Consider the following 11,241-nt stretch of genomic DNA (forward strand, 5'->3'; position numbering starts at 1 on the left):
ACCATAAGTAACCAGTCCGAAGGAAGTAAAAAATGCGAACCTTGGAAAACGTTGTTGATCATACAAGCTTCTGAATGAAAATTTGTGGATCCGAATCTTTGAAGCATATAAATCGGAGGCTGCAAATATGAGTTGCTTGGTAGGAGGTAGAACACACAAATAATAATCTATGAACACTCTGTGTCTTCACTCATAATCAACAAGAAGAATGAAGTCTTGAACCATAGGGCTAAAATTGGTGTTAAAAAATAATTGGTTTAAAAAAATTGGTATTAAAAAATGGTTTAAAAAATTGGTATTAAAAAATTACGGGTTTTAAAATAAAATGAATTGAAATAAAAAAAGAATTTCGGAATTAAAAAAAATATCGGAAATAGGTAGGAGGTGGATCCACATTAGAGTGTGAATCCCAAATAGATCCATGTGGTGGGTCCGAAATGGATTTATACAAAAAAGAGGGTTAAAAAAATGGATATTTCAGATATGGGTTTGGGTTGTCTCGAAATATGGATCCAAATATGGATTAACCTTTTGAGTTTTGGTCTGAGACGGGTTTATTAAAAAAGGGTTCGAAATGTAAAACAAAAAAAAGGCAAGTCTCAGAAAAGGTATTAATCTTGGAAGTAGTATAGAGAGGTGGGGTCTCGGAAATGATGCTTGACATCACTAACCATGGATCTCAGAAATGATGGAAAGGAGTAACTAGATAAGTTGGCAGCGGTTTTTCTTCAATCAATACCACAACCGCCAAAAGTTAAAGACTTCAATAAATGTTCGGCCGACAAAAGCTGAAGCATGTGGAAGAAGGCTGTCAGTGTTGACTTGGTTCTCTTGGAGATGTCGGACGGAAATCATGCACACCACAAGAGAATAAAACACTGGAAAATGTACAGGAATGACTTGACTGGACAAATATAATGATGTGGGGCCCGGCGTTGCTGACCTGGAGAGTGTTGAGTGGGCGCGTGAGCATCACTTGCTAAAGTTGATATGGATATTGTATTTCCTCAATCATATGCATGAGCAAAAGATGCTCTTTGACTCATTTAGACGAGAGAGATATTTGATCTCGGACATAGTGGGTGCATGATCAAAAAGCTGAGACCATATGTCTACATTGCGCACATAGTGGGCACGTGAGAGAATCCCTAGCCTCGACTCCAAGCTTGAACTCATTCTCAAATCTCTCTCCGAGATCAAAGAAGTTGGCCACTTGGAACTCAATCGAGCATATTAACTTGACCAGGTCATTTCCCCTCGATTTACGCATACGTTGGAAGAAAATGAACAAAAATACAACGACAACCTTGATCATCATATCTCCACCACCACCAATATGCTCAAGATTCATGATGAATTGATCAACACTACCAACAAAATGATCAAACAAACTCAGGTTTGTCATGAAATCCAAATCCAAAGGCTGGAGAAGGAGATTCGCAAAAAGGAAAAGCTGAATATGATTATGCAACAGGTCCTTATTAAGCTTATCTGAGCATGCTGGAATATTCTTGATGTTCAAAACAACAAGTGTGACGAAATGCTCTCGATTTTGGGTTCTCTATTTGAACATATTAAGAGTCAAGCACCTACGGTTGAAGCATACAATGCTTTTACCAAACAAGTCAACACTAGCTTCTAGAAGGTCTTTAAACGATTAGAGGATATTCGATCATATTAGGTACTTGCATCGGATGTTGAGCCTTCAAATGCAAGAGGGGTATAAGGAGCTATTCAAAGAGGAAGAACAATCCAATGGAAGCCCGTCTCGTAATTTTCGCTCCGAGATGAATCGACTGATGATGACTCTCTCGAGGTTGAAATCATTGAATCTCTTGAGAAAGGTGACGAAGAAGATGAAGATCTAATTGGAAATGTTGTTTTAGGACTTCAAGCTATCAAGGTACAACCAATGAAGGTTCTCTCGGAAGAAGAAAATAGGATATGGTACGCCGTCTCTTGTCCATCATCCATAGCAGAAGTGCTCAAGCGAAGTCATGAAATGGCGAAGCTCAAAATAAAACTAACAGTTGATGCCTTTCGAGGTACACAATCCATGCTCCCACCAATCCCTGCTCCAAGAATAGCTCAGATCGATGAAGTTTCTCCTACCTGGAAACTTGATGATCTCCCTAAATAGCCCCTGGTTCCTCCTCAACCAGAGTTCATCATATCTGAAACCATCCAACAAATCATCTCTGACCTAAATGAGCCTTCTCAAGACAAAGGAAAGAAGATTCCTACTAAACCTGATAGCCCAATGAAGATGTTCAAAATATCTGAGGTTGGTCTCAAGAACAAATAGATCAAGCTTTGGAAGAAAGCATCAGGATTCAAGCACAAAAAGACAATCTGAATCTGATGTTGGGCATATCCCCTCTTTTCCGAGAAGGAGTTATTGACGATATTGATTTTGTGCCCTTCATGTACTATGATCTTCCAACTCAGGATGCTGACCAAATTGATCTTCCAATCTCTCCTCACGGTAAATTCTACATCAAATACGCTCCTCTTCATATGAATGATGATCCACAAACAATCATCAGGACAGAGCATGAGAGATTGACAACTTTTTACTCTATTAACCCACGTCCTAAAAAAGAAGTGTGGTGTGACAACCGTCAAAATTTGAGTCGGTTCTAGATTTGACTAAACTTAGTTGCATGTATAGGCACGACACATACTAGACTTAGTAACTACAATCTAAGTTATAACCCACTAGAAACTTGGAAACAATTAGAAACAATGGATAATGTGCTTAGATTTCACATTGGTATGTGAATTTTACAACTATTTAACTGTAATGACTATCCATATTCGGGTCATTCTTTGACTTGAACACCCTTTCATGAATCATATACACACATCATGACCTAGAAGTAGAAATTAGGTCAAAGTCTCATAGAAACTTAAGTCAAAGTTGAAAACTAGGACTAGTATACTCGATTCCTCAATTTCGCTTGAATCTCGAAACCACTACATAGAATGCCAATAAATCGATAAAAATAAATTACAAACATTATTTTTAACTAGAAAAGAGTTATGAAACTCTAACATAAATTGAAATCTCAAATAAATTAATTTATTTTGATATCCAAATATTTATTAAATCTCAAGACCCTAAAAACCCTAAAAACCCTAAAATCTCAAATTTATAAACTTTAACACCTAAAAATCCATAAAATTTGGTATGGACTTTATAATATCAATTTAAAGTAACTCAAATTAGTAAAATATAACCAAGGAGAAATAAAATTTAAGTCATTAGTATTTAACCTTATTTTCTAAGCAAAAAATCAAGGTTTTGTGAATGAAAATTAAGATAAGGTGCATATTTTATAAAAACTTGATATTTTTATAAATTAAAGTTATAATATTATAAAATTTAAGAGAGGGGGACCCTCTCTCCATTCAAAAGTCGGATTTCTATCTCTTTCCTCTCTCTCCTCTTCCCAAGACACTCAATCAATTCCTCTCCACACTCCATTTCTCCATACTTTACTTTCTCTCTCACACTCCCTCACTTCAACTTCTCTCTATTCTTCCTCTCTATCAAAACCACAAATTGTTCCAGAAAATAGGTCCAAGAACACACCTTAAACTCGAAATCTTCATCATATTGTAGTGTTCTGAAGGTAAAGTCGATTTCTACTTCACTTTTCCTTCAAGTTTTGTTATTTTTCTTACACTTTCTCCTTCTTCTACTCCATTCTATGGTAATATCATGAACATTTGCTCATACTCACAGTTTTGATGATGATGGTGGTAGGATTTCATCCAAAAACAACATGCATGTTGTAAATGGTGAAATCCAAGGACCAAAACCTAAGTCAAAATCAACATAATGCACTTTTCTACAAGTTTTGGGTGAAAAACACCACATGCACCCTATTTTTCTATCAAAAACGATTTTTGAACATTTCAAACTCATGATTGATCTTCAAACCAACATGCATGTGATGATCTTCAAGCTTAGAAGTTAGATCATCAAAGTATGTTGTTAAAAGCTTTCAAATATGTTCATGAAGGATTTATTTCCAAATAAATATCTAAAACTCCTTTTCTGACCAAATCCGATTTTTCCCAGATTCCCACCAACAAAATGAGATGTTCTACAAATTTTCAGAAAATAATTCATTTTTCTCGAATTATTATTATTATTGCAATAAAATAGGGCCATAAATCATATAAAATACTTTCTGAGGTCTATAAATCCTAGAAAAATTGTTGAATGACACCTAGGGTAAATAATGACGACTCATCAAGTTTCATCGATCTTTGTTACTGTTTAGCATGGTTTTGAATTTTCTTTTTGTTTAGCTCCAATAAATCATAAAACCACTTTAGAGAATTTAAAATGGCTACCTAATAATTTTTGCATCTCCTAATATATGTTTAAGACTCAGAAAAATATTTTCAGAATTTTTCATAGTGCATTCCTATTTTTCCCCGATTTTTGTATTTATAATGGACTAATAATGGGAAAGATATTTGTACTCATCCAAAATTCATGAAAATTTACCAGAAGACCTTAAAATGTATTAGAACTCTAAATAAAAATTTTGATGATTTTTCTATTCAGTATACTATTTTGCTCCTATTTTCTAAGATTAAATACACTTGAATCCACAAAATCGGATTACACTATATAAAAATCACCATTGGTATTTTTCCCAGAGTATGTACATTGTAAATGAAGTTTAAAAATTTTTTGGTAATTTACTTTAACTGTTTATTAATTATTCTCCAATTATTGATTATTTAAGAGGATAAAACAAAGAAAAATAGAAAGACTAATTGAAAAATATCTTTTATATTTTTCACAGCTTCTATATATATAATAACAGTAATACAATAAGTTTGGGCAATTTTGGAAACTGTTTTCTATTTATTTTAATTTTTATTAAAATAAATGAACAAAAATAATAAAATTCGGTTAAACAGTTTAGAAAAAATCCATTTTAATATTTTTCACAGCTTAATAATGTTTAATAACAGTAATACAATAAGTTTGGGCAAATTTGGAAATTGTTTTCTATTTATTTCAATTTTTATTAGAATAAATGCACAAAAATCATAAAGTTGGATTAAACAGTTTAGAAATCCATTTTTATATTTTTCCCAAATTACGTATGTTCAATGGAAGTATTATAAAAAGTTTGGGAATTTTTATCATCTGGATACTATTTTTTCACGAATTTATATTGTTATGAAGGCTTAAAAATTGGGAAAAATAGTTAATCACATCAAAAATTCAAGGGAAAATTACTGGAAGACCCCTACTACATTTGGAACAAAAATGTAAAATTTGATGAATTTTGGAAACTGTTTGATCATATTTTTGGATTTTTATGAGTTTAAAACACCTTTAAATGTATTGAAAAACCCTCAAGTAATATTACAAAATTATGGAAAATAATATCAAAAATTATCTTAATCACATGAGTTATAAAATTTCACCATTTTAGAAAAATGTTTGTAACTTAACAATATTAAATTTTGACACATTATTGACATAATTCTATTGTAGTAGTAAATATACTAGTATTAGATTTCAGTTAGAGACTCATTAGCGTGTAACATCGTTGTAGGAAAACGATAGTGGTATGAGTGGAGCGTAGCTCAAGGAACCATTTGCATCATCTCAATGCATAGTGAGTATTCACGCACTCCCCTATTTTCGGTTTTTATGTTTTGGGGTGGAAAAACATGTCCGAAAAGCTATTTATTATTCATTGTATTTAAAAGTGAATTGTATCAAACTTGATTGCTAAATTGTGCTATATTATGCTATGTATGTTTATGCATCTTGAAACATGAGGCCTTATCGTCTTAAGTCTCTTCCCTTATACTTTACTCCAACCATTAACCCTTTGAGCCAATGGTCATTATGGATAGCGCTATTAGGAATTGACAACTCCTCACTCGCCTGATTGCTGGAGTGCATGATACCATATAATCTATGGAACGATAAGCATAGATCTTGATAGGGCATCAGTCATAGGCTTGGTTGGGAACTCATTGTTTGCTCATACACATACAAACTTGTTATTTATTATGACAATAAACTTGTTTATTAATTATAGCAAAGAACTTTGTTCTCATTATAGCAATGAACTTTGTTTCTCATTACAACAACGAACTTTGTTTATGCAAACTTATTTACTCTTTGCAATATATTTCTATTTATGGAAACTTTATTTCCCATGAGAATATGAACGTTGCATCTCATTTGGGCAACATACTTTATCTCTCATGATGACAATGAACTTTGTTTATACAAACTTATTTACTCATTTTAACAATATACTTTATTTATGGAAACTTCTATTAAAACTTTGATTACGATTCATGAAACCAATATTATTTTTAACCTGTGAGTACTCACCAACTATTTTTATAGTTGACGCTCGTTTTACATGCTTTTTCAGGAATCATCGAGTAAGAGGCACTTAGGGACACATCACTTTTAGGAGCATTGGCATGTGTTGTATTTCAGTTTACATTGTAATTTCTTTTAAAAAATTGTTCAAACCCATTGTAAATTTGTAATGATTTTTAAACTATGGTTGGTGTTGTCTTTTAACTTTTGCTATGAAACCCTTTATACTGCCACACCTCGTGTTTCCGCTTTAGCGCGGTGTGACAGAAAATGGTATCAGAGCCGAAGGTTATAGAGAATACCGGTTTTTCTTTGGAAAACCACAACTATAGCCAAAAAATTTCTAAACGTTTTTAAAATATAGAACATACTACTGGTATAACTAATTCGAGTACGCATTATTGGACTTTAATTAAGTATAGCCTGGCCAACTATGCTTAATTAAGGAAAGTTAATGTGAGGCTGGAAACGGTTATAGTAGAATTATGTTCAAAATAATTTTCAACTTAAACTTTTGAAAAATAAAATTTTTCGGTGTGCGTACGGGCATTGCATATTATAGGCATTCATCTAGATATACTTAGAAACTAAGTGCACTTTTATAACATTGCCTTTATTTAGAAATATTCTTATCCCTTATCAAGTGTTAGGTTAACCACTTAGGTTATATCACTAGCCACTCCAGGAGCAATGCACTTAGTACTGAGAATGAGTATTCCTTGGTAGCTATTGACTTTAGATGTAAGGTTAGTAGCTAGATATACACTAGTAATAATCTGAAGTCGAAACCTATACCAATTATTCCTCAATACCTCTTCATCGTCTTCGTACTAGAGTTACAACTAGGAAAAAGCGTTTCGATATCGACACAGATGAAAATTGGAGCATCACGTAAGGAGGTAGATGAGTCTCCACTAAGTAATCACTTGGATACCATTGGCAGACATTCCGAGTTCGACTCACGAGGGGACACGGAGGTTTAACCTATACGTGAGACTTCTCTACTACGCTACGAATTTAGCTTTAGGTCGTTTCCACCTTGAGCTTAAAACTTAACATAGGATATCCCTTGGCCTCTATATTAAAAATGTTTACAAACAATTTTTCTTGTCCTTTATTTTGGGGAAAAGACATCGTTACTCGCCTTAGTATTTAGGTACGATCAGCTACACTAATCTACATGTTCCTTCTTAATCTTCCATCAAAAAGATATTTCACTTCATCGGTTTTATTTAACTCACTAAAATCTTTTGACAACTTGCTTTAACTTAACACTTTTCTTCAAAACTCAATTTAACCAATATTGGTTTTAACCTTGCTATTTCAATTTCATTTCAAATACATTTCAATGGATAGATGTGCTTTAAGGGCATAAAAACCATATTCAACCTTGCTTACCATTTTGGCACATTTTTGAAAAACTTAGAAACATTTTCTTTTATAAAAGTGTTTAAACTCTATGCTATAAAACTTAAACATATGACGTTAAAGTTCATATTATGTGTAAAAGCTTCATCGGATCTTTAAACCACTTTTGTTATAAGTCTTTTGACTACTTTCTCGTTTAGGCATTGTACTTTACTTAAATGTGTTTTCTTGAATCCCAACATGATATTTTCACAACTTTCTACTTCAAACATGTTTATAAGACATATATAATTCCTAAATTTTCAACATACCTCATTTTTTTATTTTATTTCAAATTAGTTTTATAATCTATAAAGTTTCTAAAATTTACAACATTTGAAAACTTAGTGTTCACTTTTAAATTTCCAGTGATGCACTTTCAAATAAAAAAGTAATTATTCTTTTAAATATGTTAAGTCTTTACCTTATCCGTTTTAACCATTGTTGGACCCCAGTCAAAAAGGTCAAAACTGTCAGATTTTCAATTACAAGTTTTAGTGTTTCTTCTTTTTCACAAATGGAGTTTAACTTAATAGATAACTCGTGAATTTTTAGCAATCCTTAGCAAACACATTAAAACTCCCACATGTCTATTTAATCATCAATATACATCAAATATTGAAGTTTGAAATATATCTCAACCTGGTTTTAAATTTACCTATAGGTATTGTCCTTATAATTTTAACAATTGCAATCATTGCCGCCGCTATCTTCCTTTTTCTTTCCCCCGAACTTGATTCCTCGCTCTCCTTCTGATTTTAGATCTCGCACGCCCATGATAATAACATAATATATTGTCTAACTTTGTTTTTTGTATATTTTGCTTCTCTTGGTACCATGTTCTTACACATGTAGACTAGAAGTCTACCCTTTTGTTTTGAGCAACTAATACGTGTATAGTCGTGAGACATAATTTTGATTTAGTCAAATTTGATATATTCAATTACGCCTTTTATCATATACATCTTGTTTTTATTTTGAAATCTACTATAAACAAGTGATCCTTATTTACATTTGCTCTTTCATTCTAAATTCAGAAACTTAATTTAAAATGCAATTTTCATTGTATTTTTCTTATAATTGATACACAAGATGAATACCATTGTTCTTATCATTTTTCTAAATCCATAAAATATATGTGAAAGAATACATTTTCTTATGCTTATTCTTTTCTTTAAATACATCAAAAGTCTTGAATTTTACTATTATATATTATCTAAATGATTGCTTTTATAGAAACACTAAATTAAGAATCCACTATTTTCAATGATCGATATTTTTACACATTTCTTAAAATAGTATTCTACTTTATAATTTTCAGTGAGTTCCTAAACTCTCAACTTTGTTTTCATAAATATTCTAACTCGTAAGCTTGAATTTGTCCTGACTTAGACAATTAGACAATTTTTCAAAAGAGTAATCAAAATATTTTTGTATAAATTCCCTTATTGATGACTTAAACCTGTAACCTTAATTAATCTTTATATTATTTTACTACTTCGTTTGATCGCCACACATATATTTTCATTATCTTGGAATTAATACATATTTTGATAATGGTGAGATTAATTATCATTTCTAAGCACACATTTTGATAACAATGAGATTTTTATCACTTCTAAACACTTAAAATGCTATATACACAATGTGATTTAATCGCCTCCATTTGCAACATTGACTCTCTAAATATATATATTCTTCGAATATAGTTCTATTATTGTAAGAGTAACCGTAGTAGTAATTATAGCCTCGGAGATCCTCAATCATTTCATAATTTATTTTGTAGACAACACTTAAATAGCCTTTACATTGGAGATGTACCAAAACTTCGCTGCCTACCCTTAGTACGTTTTTTTAGAAACTTACCCTCGATCGCTTCCCTTTCATTCGTGATACCCCTTCTTATGTCGGAATATATATTTTCCAGATATAGTAGCCAACCCGGAAGTGAACAAATTGTTCCTAATCTCTTCTTTATTAGGCAGCGAATTTACACTTAGTGCTAATTTAGAATGCGACTTGAGGATCAATGTGGATTTAACGCTCAATGCAGTTGGTGCTTCAGCAAAACTTATAACGTTCTTTTAAGTTAGATGATATCTAACTATATAATCTTTTTCAACTAGGTCGCCATGGTTGGATCATAATTTCCATGATCCTAATTTCTCGTAATCTAGACTGTAGAACTCGAATTAGGGAAACATTAATTTGATTATAGCTAAAGAGTTGGGCTCTTCCCTTGAGGAATTAACCCAAAATAATCAAAGAGCTCTTCAAGTCACCATCTCTCCAATTATACAATTTTATTCGGCTGAGTTCTAATAGAATGTGTCACGAATTGAATTTCGGGACAAAATTCTTTCAACCGGGGGAGACTGTGACAACTGTCAAAATTTGAGTCGGTTCTAGATTTGACTAAACTTAGTTGCATGTATAGGCACGACACATACTAGACTTAGTAACTACAATCTAAGTTATAACCCACTAGAAACTTGGAAACAATTAGAAACAATGGATAATGTGCTTAGATTTCACATTGGTATGTGAATTTTACAACTATTTAACTGTAATGACTATCCATATTCGGGTCATTCTTTGACTTGAACACCCTTTCATGAGTCATATACACACATCATGACCTAGAAGTAGAAATTAGGTCAAAGTCTCATAGAAACTTAAGTCAAAGTTGAAAACTAGGACTAGTATACTCGATTCCTCAATTTCGCTTGAATCTCGAAACCACTACATAGAATGCCAATAAATCGATAAAAATAAATTACAAACATTATTTTTAACTAGAAAAGAGTTATGAAACTCTAACATAAATTGAAATCTCAAATAAATTAATTTATTTTGATATCCAAATATTTATTAAATCTCAAGACCCTAAAAACCCTAAAAACCCTAAAATCTCAAATTTATAAACTTTAACACCTAAAAATCCATAAAATTTGGTATGGACTTTATAATATCAATTTAAAGTAACTCAAATCAGTAAAATATAACCAAGGAGAAATAAAATTTAAGTCATTAGTATTTAACCTTATTTTCTAAGCAAAAAATCAAGGTTTTGTGAATGAAAATTAAGATAAGGTGCATATTTTATAAAAACTTGATATTTTTATAAATTAAAGTTATAATATTATAAAATTTAAGAGAGGGAGACCCTCTCTCCATTCAAAAGTCGGATTTCTATCTCTTTCCTCTCTCTCCTCTTCCCAAGACACTCAATCAATTCCTCTCCACACTCCATTTCTCCATACTTTACTTTCTCTCTCACACTCCCTCACTTCAACTTCTCTCTATTATTCCTCTCTCAAAACCACGAATTGTTCCAGAAAATAGGTCTAAGAACACACCTTAAACTCGAAATCTTCATCATATTGTAGTGTTCTTGAAGGTAAAATCGATTTCTACTTCACTTTTCCTTCAAGTTTTGTTATTTTTCTTAC

This window comes from Lactuca virosa, chromosome 6 (assembly GCF_052849685.1).
Source record: "Lactuca virosa cultivar CGN04683 chromosome 6, Lactuca_virosa_CGN04683_v6, whole genome shotgun sequence".
Lineage (NCBI taxonomy): Eukaryota > Viridiplantae > Streptophyta > Magnoliopsida > Asterales > Asteraceae > Lactuca > Lactuca virosa.